This window comes from Anolis carolinensis, chromosome 5 (genome assembly GCF_035594765.1).
Source record: "Anolis carolinensis isolate JA03-04 chromosome 5, rAnoCar3.1.pri, whole genome shotgun sequence".
Classification (NCBI taxonomy): Eukaryota; Metazoa; Chordata; class Lepidosauria; order Squamata; family Dactyloidae; genus Anolis; species Anolis carolinensis.
The window spans coordinates 178,612,620-178,626,778 of NC_085845.1; the positions used below are offsets into that span (position 1 = coordinate 178,612,620).

Below are 14,159 nucleotides of genomic sequence, written 5' to 3' on the forward strand. Positions count from 1 at the left end.
TCAGGACCCAGGCTACAGAACACCAATAACCATGCGCAGAGGCCGGATTCTATCTAATATCTTTATTATAGGAATATATAAAGTCAATAAAAACAAGTGAAGAATATAGTTCAGAAGTAGACCTTTCAGGAAAGGTCAAATATAGTCCAGGAAAACAATGTCCAATATGTGATATTAGAGTCCAAAGTTATAATCCAATAACCGAAACACACACTTTGCTAAGCAATAGTGTGGGGAGATGACAAGGTCTTTTAGTCCATTGAAGCTTGACAACAAGGCTGGAAAACAAACTTGATACTTGGCTAGACAAGACTTGATACGAGGCAAACAAGAAGCAAGAACAAGGTCCGTGGCGAGGTCCGCGGCAAACGTGAAACAAGGCAGGCTTGGAACTTGGTCCTGGAAACAAGGAACTGGGGATTACGAAGTGCACACACGATCTCACTCCTCAAGCTGACGAGTTGACTCCGCAAGGTTTCCTTCGCGGCAAAACACCTAAATAGGGTCTCGTTTCCCGCCAGAAGAACACTTTCCCCGGAGAACTAGAAGTGAAACCCAACTCTGTCCAGATGCATGACTCCTTAGAATTTCCCAAGGGAAGCAGACCTAATCAGCTAATTGTTTGGCTGCGATTCTGAGGCTCCGGCGATTCGCCTCCCTCGCTCCTCTATCTCTATTATAATTGTCCTTTCGAGAAAACGGGGGAAAATTCTGCCCAAGGCTTGTTTGGCTGACTTCTTGAGGGCAAACATCCTCCAGGTGCAGAGGCTCCGATTCTGGCTGAACCGGTGAAAATCCCATGTTTTCCTCTTCGTCTGCCACAATAGTACTAGGAACGGGACTACAAGGCCCATGAGACATCACACCTACATGGGACACTCTGATGACAGCTAATTTGGAGTATAGCGCTATAACTATATGGTGTGAAAGGATAATTAAAACCAGAGTACTGAACTCAAATTGTTAAAGCCACAGGAGCATGATGAAGAAAAGATGGAAACCTGGAGTCAGGAGTAAGTGAGTCTTATTAAATTCCATGAGATTTACTTTTGAGAAATTGCTCTTTTGTATGAGGAGAGAAAGCCCGCTGAATTCAGTTATTTGTGAGTAAATAGGCATGGGAGCAGGAGGCATGTGCCTTTAAAACTGCTCTCTCCTTACTAATTGGCATCAGGGATCTAGAAGAAAGACTTCTACATGAAGTTCATCTGAAGGCTTTGCAATGTGTCCATATAGAAGAATAGCCCCGTGAATACGTGTGCTGCATTTCCAATGAAGCTTCAATATACAGGCGGAACTGTTTAGAGATCCTTTCTATGACCTGAAAAATTGTGATATTTAATGACAGGGTATATAGCTATCGTGCACTGGCAGAACATATATGTGGTAAGCGCTATGTAATCACCAAGCAAACTCATCATTATTTTAGTTTTACAAACCAGGACGCGTGTTAAATGATATTTTGGGAACCACTGAACATAATTACCAAGCTGTTTAACTTTGCTGGAACACATAATTACTATGCAATTGCACCAGGACTGTGTAGTTACTAACTATGGCCCAGCCTCTCCTTTTGGCTGGTAAATGGAGCATTTGTCCCCAAAAGAATACTTTGTGTGTTAGGTAACATCCAAATACTTCTATTTGATTAGCCATTTTATTTATTTTTCTTGGTGCAAAATAACTAATATTCACTGAAAACCAGTATAGTTTAGAAGGCTCTTTATATTATGCCAGAAAAGTCCAGAACAGATTTAGTCAAGACCTGGCCCATACTAGTTTTTTTTAATGGTGCCAGAAGTGAACATACTGGAAGTCACTTCTGGTGTGAGAGAAATGGCCGTCTACAAAGACGTTGCCCAGGGGACACCCGGATGTGTTACTAACTTGCTGGGAGGCTTCTTTCATGTCCCTGTAAGCTAGGGCTGACAGACGGAAGCTTACCCTGTCTCGCGGATTCAAATCACCAACCTTCAGATCAGCACTTCATCTGGAACCCATTGTGTCACTGGTGCCCTTGCTCATACTAGTTGATTAAGACTGAATTTTAAATGGACAAATTCGTTATATTAAAATTGCTACTTTGTGGACTAGCTCACAAAGGAAACAAAAAATCAGAAATGTGGAAATTTATCTGTGAAATCTCACTAGAGTCGTCTTGGAACTCTTTGCTCCTTTCAGAATTGGATATTTTATCTTGGATTTCACTTATTAAGAATATTTTTGTTCATGTTTTATGAGCTCCAGAGGGTTCTAAAACAATTGCAATTGATTTACAATTGTGAAACCTTTCTTTATGACAGATGTATTTTATAGGATTACAGCAAGTGTGCTTGTTACCTGGCTGCCTGACAAGCACCTGCTGAAATCCCTCTTCTACACAACCATTAAACGTACAGGAGAGATTGCCCTGGTTTTCAGTTAGGTAGTCCTAGTTGAGAAGTGAACAAAATTACAGGCAGCAAATAGATATGAGTGTGATATTGAGATTTAAAAATATACACAAGAGGGAAAATTGCAACAGCTACATTATCTTACCTTATGGGGGAAACAGCATGCCCTGAGAAGAGAACAGAAACACACACAAACAAACAAACAGTTTATTACTAAGTGAGGGATTTGGATGTGGTTGTCAGAGTAATGGATAAAGTGGCTAGTCACATTATGGCTAACAGGTTAGGAGGAATTCAATGCAACAATTTCTGTGAAATGTAGCCTATAGGTCATATGAAGCCCCAAAAAGCACAAAATATGTTTGCAAACCATTTTACCAATAGAAAATTCTACAAAAGTCCTTTTCTTTTTAAATGTGGGCAGAGGGTGTTATATATATATATATATATATATATATATATATAAACAGACACATACATATACAATGAATATTTTTTATTTCAGTCAATGACCAGTATTAATATTCAACTCATGTATTGTTATGGTTGAGCCTTATGGCTCCAATACTGGGAGACGTGGTCGTAAGACTCCTCGAGAGTCAGACTCTCTTGAGGAGCGAGAGAGGAAACGGCTGCGGGACTTATTTGCAGAACCATCTGACGAAGACTCCTTTGAGGGTTTTACCGAGAGAATGGAGGAAGAGGTGGTTAGCTCAGAGGAGGATGACATGGAATGGACTCGTGTAAGGGAGGATTTGGGTGTTCCTGGTAATGATAGCATGGGAAGCGACTGGCGGGTTGCAGGATCGGACCCGTGGACAAGTTGGAGGGATGGGACGGGATCCACAGCTGGGGATGCTGTGGGGTGTAGTCAAAGATGTTTCAGCTCTGATGAGGATGATGATGATGAGGCACCTGGAATTAGGGTAACAGCTGATAGTGATGAGGAGTTGTATCTGGCATAAAATGGGGTCTTGAATCCAGGGCTAATTGCGTTGGGCAAGGTAATCTGGACGAACGCTTGGGCTCTTGTTGGGAATTTCCTGAAGACGGGTGTGTTTCGTTTGCTGAATACGTAAGTTACCAAGGACATTGGGCATAGACGGCGGGAGGAACTGTGTGGGCTTTTGTTGTGCAACCTGTGTTTAATCTTATTAGCTTGGACCTCCGTCGTCTTCTTGACGGACATTGTTTACCTACTCTGGATTGACGCTGGACTGACTGACTGACTACGACCTTGGACTATCCTTTCTGTGGCTATCGGTGGAGTTCGTGGAACCTTAGACGCCTGCACCTGGCTATCGACCTCGGACCGGATTGGGACCCCGCTGACCGCTGCAACCCTGATTGATGTGTTTGGACCCGGAGTTCGCCCGCTGCACGGAGGAGTAACAACTTAGTTACTCAACCACAGCTGCTGAGTAGCAGAGAGGAATCTGCTGCCAGTATTTATGTTTTGTTGAATCTTTGTTTACCAGCTTTTGTTTGTTAAAAGTGCCAGGCTGAAATAAGCATTTTTGGTTTAACCCGGATTAAACTCCTGTTTAATCCGGTTTATCTTTTGAACCGTTTTTGAGTGACTTTTCATATTGAAGGCGAGTGTTTGCCTAGCCCTTTGTTTTTTACGAGCATTTTTTGGTTCTGTATCTTTAATAAACTGTGTTGAATCTTATCTGGTGGCATTCTGTCTGTGACATGTATAAGTTGAAAGCAGGGTTTGGGCCAATATTCTGGATTTTGATTAGACCTTTAAATAAGTTGAGGGTCATTCTGTGGAGAGAGGACAGCACTAATGCCACCTTAGGAGTCCCTGGCTGCTGCTGCCACCATGTTTTTTCCCACCCAGGCATTCAAAAAATCCCAGAAGCTGCATCACAGCAGAGAAAGTAGAAAAGGTTAATGCTTCTTTTAAGTTCTCCCAGGACAGACTGAGCACTTGCCCTTTGCCACTCTACTCAGAGAAGGGGATGTTTAATTTGTTAAGGTACAGTACTCATATTGATCCATGAACAAGTCGACCCAGTTTTTGTGGAGTTGTGTATGTACGGTAATTTTCCCCACCTGTATTCTTCTTACTGAATAGTTCTGCATGATGGCAGAAGTTGGATTATTTATTAATGTCTGCCGTTTTTCTTCAAGGAGCTTCAAGACATTTTACCTTATCATAACCTGTGAGTCAGACTGTACAAGTAAAGCTGAACTAAGAGAGAAGACTGTTGAGGGCATGCAGTGAGGTTCATGGCTGATAAAGAAATTGTATGAGTGTCCCAATATTCTAGTTATTGTTTTAAAAAATCCTACATTTTTCATTTATGTAGACATTGGTATTTTCTAACCAAAATGAAGTGGGGAGACAGTCTCAAAGTGTGACTCCGAGGTGTTGCTAGAAGGAGTGCCCAGTTTGGGGAGTTGTTCTCTATGCGTGTGTGCAATATTCACAAAACAGCATAGCCTGCCAAGACTGCCTTGTTTCTTACAGAGTGTGTTTGACAGGCTTGCCGTCAGCAGGTCTAAGCTTAATCAAAGCAGCAAAAGGCACACAATGCTATGCAAAGTCTGACATGTGGCACAGAGAGGGTCTACGTGCTAACTCTGTATCCTCAGAATGGCCAAGATGCCAGTCATATGGCCTCACTGCATGCATGGACCTGCCTGTTCTTCTCATACAAAGGCTTTATGTAAGAGTTTACCAAAAGATGGTTTACCAAAAGAAATGTAATCAGCCATGGCCTTATATTGTCTTCAGAGAATGCCAACTATTTACCAGGGACAAAATGATTCTTGCTTTCTTAACCTTTATGGATTCTGTGGGAGATGCCTTCCATGAATGAAGGAAAAGCTCCTTGGACATTGGCCATGCTGGCTGGGGGACTCCGCAAGCTGTATTCCATGCACATAACTGTTGTTTACATTGGGCAAGTCTTTACCACATAGTCCAGTCACACACTTGGTATTAAGGAATACAAAATTTGTGTAAATAAGAACCAGTACCCAACAACCCCCCCCCCCAAATGGTAGGAGGTTTGTTGCATTATATACGCACATCAATCAGTTACAGGTAAAGTGTTTTCTCCATAGCTGTCCTTCTTAGAAGAGTAGGTGCACAACAAGAACATTCAGCTTACTGGAGCCATTGACACTCAGCAATTTCATTTTGCAGGCACTATGGTACTATTTGCTTCCTGGATTTGTTTTTTGTGGGTTCAAATTCCCTGAGCTGACATTGGATTTTGAGCTCAAATGGGACACTCTCCACACAAAACAATATCCTTGCCATGTTTTCCACCAGAAATCATCAGACTCTGCAGGATACTGCCTTTTCCAAAAGCAATTTTGCTTGAGACCTTGCCGACAATTGGCTCTGTTTTGCTTACCATAATAAACTCATTAGGAAAACGTGGGTTGGATTCTGGAGACAAGCTTTTGCCAGTTTGAGGTTTTTGAAGGTATGTTTCACACCACTGTACTATTATTAACAGCTTATTTGCAAAGGATGAAAAATTTGACGCCCAGTTTATTCTGTGCCTGAGGGATTCATTAAAAAGAATACTTTTCCTATTTGCAATAATCAGGGAGGACAAGGTGCCAGGGCCTTACCTGCCAAATGCAGAAAATAACCTTTGTATAACTTTTTCCTCTCTGTACCAGGTTGGTTACTTGTCAGATGGGGGAGAGGTTTGCGTCCTTTTTGCTATTTCCCAGAAATAACCCACAAATGGCAAGTGACACCCCAAGTCTTTATCATCACTTCTGCAGGCATAAAGTGACAAAAGAAGTTGGGTGTGGGAGTTCCCACTTCATCATTAGACTTGCACAATGTAGAGAACAGTATACGAAATCCAGAGTGCTAGACATAGCACAAGAACAACAGAAACTAGGGTAAAAACCTGGAAATAAATTAAGAGACACTTGTTTATTCCCAGAGTACCCTCTGATTATAATGTATTGTGGATGGTGAGCAAAAGGAAATGCTATTAGATTTCTTCAATGGCCACTGGCCTGTTTCCAGGCAGAATTCAAAGTCCTGGTTATGACCCATAAAGCCTTATACAGCTTGGGTCCAAACATCAGAAAACCATATCTCACTATAACCCCACCTGAGTCAGGAAGGGCTTTCTTTTGTCGTGGTCCTGTCACTGTCACATACATTGTGACAGCGATGGCTGTCTTGGTGGCTGCTCAGACTGGGAAGCTTGGTGGCCCCTCTGCTCTCTTTCAACTTGCTGGCAAAAGTCTTTAAAAATATTAGACAGCCCTTTGGCTGTCAGCTGGTGGTTGCAAATGGTCTTTTAAAGGAGGTTCTGTAATTCCTTAAAACATATTGAAGGTATGTTTGAAATGCTCTTAAAACTTATTTTAATTACAGATATAATAGAATTGTTTAATATTTCTATCTTTTGTAACATGCACTGTTTTAGCTACAACTACCATGGTTCCATAGCATTGGAAAGTTAAAGTGGTGTGCATCCTTAGTGATGCCAATGATGAATTGCTAAATGAACTAACCAATTATATTCTTTCCTTTTGATATATTGTATCATTATTGGGGGAGCATTCTGTGACAAAGCAGAAGTCCCCACCTTCCAACTCTACTATTCTATGATACTATGATTCTAAGAGGAGGCAAAAACATTGCAAAATAGTCCATATTTCTACCAAATCTCTTTTGTGTTCCATTATTGGGATTAATACAAACATAAGGAAGCCATCTCCAGATAAAATATCTATAGAAATTGCAGGTTGAGAGAGACTAGATAAAATATTAGAGGATTTCTTCAGCTGTGGTTTGCCGCTTTTTGGATAAGGTTCTGGCTTCGACTATAGCTTAGCAAATAGGGAAGAGTACAATTAAAGAGGGAACTATTATGTATAATTATTCAACTTAATGTCAGCCTTCTAAACTGCAGAATCAGACTTTAACTTTGGAAATCTAAGATACATCAACAGTTTTCTCCTTGCAAGATTTCTTATTTTGCCATTGTTAGTCTTGTGCATTTGTATGGAATCACTGTCTGTTTCTATTTGTACTATTCGTATGGCCCCATTTCTGTTTCTGCCTGGCACTTACAGAAACAGACGCCTATACAAATGGGCTTTTCCATCCAAGGTCTGAAAAAAAAAAGATTATTGGGTCTTGGGCAGCACAGGGCCTGCCAACCAGGGTCTACAGCCAAGCAGGCCCGGCGCTTAGCTGTAGGCCCTGCAAGTCAGGCCTATGAGCATCGAGAGCCCAGCGCTTGGCTGTAGGTCCAGCCACCATCTACAACCAAACGCCAAAAATGAGCTGATCAAATAGCTACCATTCCCCTCATTCTTTTGTTTCACTGTTTATTTAATTCCGGTGGGGGTTGTACCATTCCATGCTATCTGAATAGACGGAACAGTACAAAACCATGAAAGAAACAGATGAAACAGGATTCGGGCCCTATTCTAGCCATTGCTCTTTATTACAGTCAGACCCTTCTCATGCCTCTGGTCTTTGCTTTGAAATCCCATTGAAGATTTTCATGGGTAATTTAATCCTACAATTATTTAAAAATATTTTCCAGGGGTATTTAATGTTTCTTACTTTGTTTTTAGCTTGTTTTCATGCACATAGGTTTGGGGCTGTTCCCTTCTATGTTGTTATTATATGTATCATCATAATTATTTGATTTCTTGCTGCTATTTTTAAAAGCAATTGCATTTAGGCTAAAATGATGTTTAAAAGTGCAGCGACAGCAGCAGCAGCAGGCTAATCAGACCCCGAGACATTATTTAATCATCTAAATGTGTTCTCGAATGAAGTAGAATTTCTTTGATATCTGAGCCGCTTAACACAGCCCATATTGGCAATACTACTTGGTGCCATTCACTTCTAATGCCACCTGTCTCCATCAAAACCATGACTGCATTGAATTAACTCTTGCCAGAATGTAATGCAAACAAATAGCAGAAGCAGAATGAACAAAGAAAATGACATCTGGCCTCCTGGGTTTCTCCTTCTAATCTACAGGAAAGCTTCCAGCTAGAGACCTCAATTATTTGCTTTATTCAGCCCTTCTGCATTCTGTTTTCATTACAGTTAGGAATAATGATTTAAGGAAACTGTAATCTAAGTCTATATTGAAGACACACGACACAGCAAACATGTTGAAGCTAAACAGATTTGGTTCTAGTCAATACAAAGAAACCTATGTGCACTATCCTGGAGTTTCACCATGAAAGAAAAAGAACTATAAATTTGATGACTATGAATAATAGCAGTAATAGCAAAAATAGTAATCTTACTGAATGATGAAAATGGCATTTGGCCAGCTTAGAAACTGTGATGGCAATGCTTTCTTTGGCTCCTAATAAATAAACAGATATTTGCTTTACTTCATCTACAATTAATTATACATTTGTCATGGCAAATATTGTTTTTGGTGTGTGTCTTAAGTCATTTCCAACTTATGGCAACCCTAAGGTCTCTTTATCATGGACTTTTTCCTGGAAAGATTTGTTCAGAGGGGGTTTGCCACTGCCTTCCTCTGAAGCTCAAAGCGTGTTGCTTGCCCATGGTCACCCACTGAGTTTCCATGGCCAAGCAGGAATTCAAACTCTGGTCTACAAAGTCCAACATTCAAACTCTAGATCACAGTGGCTCCATTGTGAGTGAGAGGCATTATGACTAAAAGCAATGACGAATGGAATGGCTCTGGGTTACGATTTTGGATTACATGGTTTTAATGAATTGATTTAATGTTTGATGTTTTAAACTTTTTGGATGTTAACATATTTATTTATTGTATGTATTTGTGTAGCATCGAATTGTTGCTTACTGTAAGGTCACTCTGAGTCCCCTTTGGGGTGAGAAAGGCATAGTATAAATGTGGTAAATAAAAAAATAAAAATAAATACCCTCTTCATTTTATTTATTTATTTATTTATTGCAACATTTATATCCTGCCCTTCTCACCCGAGAGGGGACTCAGGGCGGCTTTAATACAGCAGCCAAGAATCTCGCATATTCAAGAATATTCAATGTACCTGAAGCTCAGTTAGGCTACTAGTCCAATGGCTATAAGAGATATGGCACATTATTACTTCAGTTGGCACATAATGTGACCTCCTGTATCTACAGGATTGACATCTGTATTTTCATTTATACACATCTGGCAAAATATATCCTCTCTAAGCATTTTCTAGATTCTCTAGCACAACTCTATGGTATACTTGGTTCAGAAGTTATTCATTTCACTAGGGTTCACAATTGTCTACAGTTTTGCATATTAATTCAAACAGTCTGAGAAGGTATCCATCGTGAATACAGGGGGCATGCTGTATTTATTTTTGTTTGATAGCTGCAGCAAGGGAGTGAGATTGATCCTCTGCTCCCAATCTAAGACAGTTCCCCATGCACTGGTTATTTAGTTAAAGCAACACCTGCATGTACCTGATACTAAACTACGAATAACGCCACATCTTATCTGGTCCTGACTAGCAACCACTTCATTTTTTTTCTAGACAGTTACATCAGATCTTTTTATTTTAAAACTGGAGATGCTGGGGCTTTCAATCAGAAGTTGTACCACTGCATTTTATGTGCTTTTCCAAGCAATAGTTTACAGCCATACAGACTTTGCCTATCTATATATAAAAAATGTAATGTTCGTTTCACTATGGAGTAAACAACAAAACCACTGAACCAAATCACACCAAATATGGCCACAAAAGACATAGTCATTCAAAATATGTCTTTCAATAAAAAAAACATAGAAAAATAGTCCAAATTACAGAGGATGAGGAATAACCTTTCTCGCCCTAACTGCCAGTTAGAAAAGTAGGCTCTGCTGCCTTTAGGCCCCGCCCTCTTCATATCCTAGCAACACTCTGAAAGCAGGAAAATTGGGAATTCCAGAAAGGAAACAATCAGAGCCAGCTAACACTTCCCAACAAAGAATTCCCCCAGGCAGGAAGCAGCCAGGCTTTGAAGCTGCAAGGCCATTAAATGCTAATCAAGGTGGCTAATTGCAGCATTCATACCTGCCACACCAAGACTATTAATTGCTATTCAAACTGGCCAACCAAGGATTCTGCAATATAGAAAGCGGCCAGGCTTGCAAGCAGCAAGGCTATTCAGTACTTTTCAACCTGGTCAACCAAGATTTCCCCTAGGTGAAACATCCCCAGGCTTTGAAGCCACGAGGCTACTCCATCCCATTCAACCTGGCCTAGAAAGGATGCCCGATGTAGAAAGCAGGCAGACTATTTAGTGCAATTCAATCTGGCAAAACAATGATTCCCCTACAAAGGATGTAGCCAGGCTTCAAAGAGGCTCTTTGATTGAGGGTGCTACTCCAGCTACTCCAGAAAATGGCCAGGCTTTGAGGCTGCAAGGCTATTCACTGCTATTCCACCTGGCCAACAAATGATTCCCATAAGCCACAGCAACACGTGGCAGGGCAAAGCTAGTATATATATATCCTGAGATGACAGATGCATCATAGTTCCTTTAACAGCACAGATTTAAAGGCATTTTAGGGACCCACTTTTGTGAGATGAAGCTCAGCAAAATCAATACCTAATGGTTAAATTTAGCTCCATTTTCTTTCTGACTTCAACCGACATTAGGAAAGCAGCTCATACATGTCAGTATAAAATTTAAGTACTGCATTAGGATGATATGTGTAGGTGGTAAAACCTTTTCAGAAAGAACCTAATTCCCTGAATGCAACTGGATGTTAATCAGCAAGGGAAACGATTCAGAGAAAGCCTGTGTAATTCTTCCCCAACTGGCAAAACGATTAGCCAGGAAAATGTTCACTCGGGGGTATAGCTTATAAGAGCAGTCACTTTACAGATTAGTTACTGGCGGCTAATGACATTCTGATAAAAAAAACTCATATTTGTAAATTTCTTATGTAGGCAGGCTCCCAAAAGCCAAAGATTACACAGATAATTTCAAATCATACTGAAAACCATCTCCTCTTCTTGATTGTCACTAATCTGCACCAACAATAACATGAGATAGGTGCTCTCTGCCCTGGACCTTTGACTGGAGTGAGAGGAAACTTGAATTTTTCAAATAACACAAAATGCTGAGATGTAGCTTTCTCAACCACCTAGAAAAATGCTATTTTGTGGGATTTTATCTAAACACTCTCCATCCATTTTGTGTGTATCTGGAGCCTGACATTCCCTGCCATCTTATCCCAAATGTCATAGAATGATACTAGGTCTAGAAAATGATGAGAAGTACAAAACAGGACCCATGTTACCAACATAGTTGATGTGACTTATATTGATAACAAGCTCCATTAGTGAGAATTTTTTTTTGGAGAATTTCTCTCCTTTAAGATATTAGGTGAAATATTTGCTCAGAATTGTGCATATATAATAGAGAGATTCAACTATTACTTCTTGTTTGGACTGTTACACTTCAGATTGCAGATGCAGGTTGACATTATATACTTTCCCCACTCACAATAGCCAGTATTGGGATAAATGGACAGGTAGTTTGACATGGAATAAAGCAATTTCCACTTTTTCTATTGTCATCCAGATTATTTATTACTATAGGTTAGATCCTTCAAAACTGCACCATATGTGAACGATAAAGTCTACCCTCCAGAGATAGAGAAGTTAATAAAGATTGATATTTCTAATTAATTGCTAATAAGCTAAAAAAAAAACCCAACAAACCAAAGTGTATTTACATTAGAAAGTAGTAAAACTAAGTGATCATGTTTATCTTTAATTGCCTAGGAAACTTGGGAAACAAAGAATATTATCTAATTTGCTCCAATTTTGTCATCCTTTTGATGACTACATATTTTTCCTACATAAACGTAATTTGCATTACCTGCTTGATGACAGCTTTGATGTTTGAAATAAAAATCCCTAATTTACAGACATGTACCAAGGGAGGGAGGGAGAGAGGAGGGGGTGGAGAGAGAAGTATGACATCTTTGGGTCATTTTAAGAGGTGTGATAAATGATTTCCAAAGCAGGAGGAAGAAGGTGGCATCGGAGCAGAAACAGCACATTTGCCAAGACATTGCCAACACATGAAATGCCAAAAGAGAAAAAAGAACAGTGATTGTGCTTGATATGCTGTCCGCTGAGGCAACAAGAACCCAATAGCTGTGAATGTAGTTGGGGTATAATAGCCAAACTGCAGTAGAACAGTGATTCCCAAACTTTGGTCTTACTAGTGTTTTGGACTTCAGCTTTCAAAATGCCTAACGGTTGGCTAAGTCAGCTAGGGTTTCTGAGACCTGAAGTCTAAAACACCTAGAGACCAAAGTTCTGGAAAAAAGCTGCCCTTAAAGTCATGCTGGAGAACCTAGAGATTCCTACAAAAGTGAAAACCTGCAAATGTGGAGGGTTGACTTGACTTTGCTTGTGAAACAGAAAGTTTTATTCTCTTCATTGGAGACGTTTTGGAAGTCACAGTTGGAAGCTGTAATTTGGAGGGGGGGGGGAGAGAGAAGGGGAGAATAGACATAAAGACAGTCAGATAGTTGGAAGTATCTTTCCACTTGTTCTTGTGGTTCAGATAAGTCACCTTCCCAAATTCTTCATAAGGTAACATGTGTAGTTTGAGATCCTACACCTGTGCATAGCTCTGCATGCATAGTTCTATATCATACCACTACCTAACACTAGTCAACCACAGTAAGGGACCTGTTGCTTACCAGAAGAGGAAGAAGTGATTCAGTAGACACGTCTGGTTTCAGCTTGCATCAGGAGAGAAATGACAGGCCATTCTCAGAGGGAAGAACCCGACCTTTCCTTCCACTGAGAGCACAGAGCAGTCAGTCAGATCTTTATTGTCTGAATTGCCTCCTCTCTCCCCAGTAAGCATGATCCGTAAGGCCTGTTCCTGCAGCTTGACACTTGCTATCAGTGAGAAGCCTTTGGATGGAGTGCAAGGTCACACAAATAGCTCTCTGCACCGCTTCCAAAAAGGGTTAGGCGTGCACAATCTGCATGTACTTTTGTGTAAATTGTTAACAGGAAGCTGACAAAATTGAGCTGTAGACCAAAGTGAATGGGGGGATGATTCTTAGAATTGTAGTTTAACGTTCATCTTCATTCAGGGTATAACATAATCCTGTTTCTACCTCCCCAAAATGAAGACATTTTCTTTGATAAATTCAGCCTCTATTTTTGTTATCTAATATCCCCAAAATTAAGAAATAGAGATGGGCAGCCATTAGCCTGCCAATAAATGTAAATAACACATATACGCATCTTCTTCTTCATTCACTCAGTTGTTTCCGACTCTTCGTGACCTACATATATCTAACAAACATTTGAAGACCTTGAAAATGGCCCCATCTGCTACATGGGGATTATATGCTCAATAGTATTTCTTTTTAGTTCTTGGCTTTTAGAGAATTTCAGAGCTTCAGGATTCATGTCATTCATTCATAGACTAAAACAATGCAATACTGCAAGTGCTTGGTAAAACTGACAACTGCTTCAATGATGAGTTTCAATGTGGCAGGATCATTCTTTGGTCATACACTACAATGCACTTGTAATCACCTTGTCTTTGCATAGGCTACATCAAATGAAAATACTTCTTAAAAGAAAGTTTCCAAGAATCCAGCAATGTAAGCATGAATGTTTACTTAAAGACTAAGGGGTATTACACCTCCTATTTAGTTTGCAAGACATATGTTTATGTATCCTGTCACAAATAGTATACATAAAATGTCTGGGATTCTGGATGAAAGAAATTTATTGTGGAAAGGGCCAAGCCGCCTCCCAAAAAACTTCAATTGATCCAACTTA

At 40.2% G+C, this 14,159-nt stretch overlaps 1 long non-coding RNA gene across 3 annotated transcripts; it reads right to left on the reverse strand.

Annotated features, from left to right (window-relative positions):
• Positions 1–47: 47 nt before the first annotated feature.
• Positions 48–14,158, reverse strand: LOC103278835 (uncharacterized). Of its 3 annotated transcripts, none has more exons than XR_010006876.1 (4): positions 13,055–14,158; positions 12,729–12,819; positions 2,341–2,560; positions 48–1,321 (listed from the first exon to the last, which is right to left on the reverse strand). It is a non-coding gene; the product is annotated as an uncharacterized LOC103278835 (long non-coding RNA). The 3 variants fall into 3 exon arrangements; XR_010006877.1 differs by having other exon boundaries at positions 48–2,431; positions 2,539–2,560; positions 13,055–14,153; XR_010006875.1 differs by having other exon boundaries at positions 48–2,560; positions 13,055–14,150.
• Position 14,159: the final 1 nt, after the last annotated feature.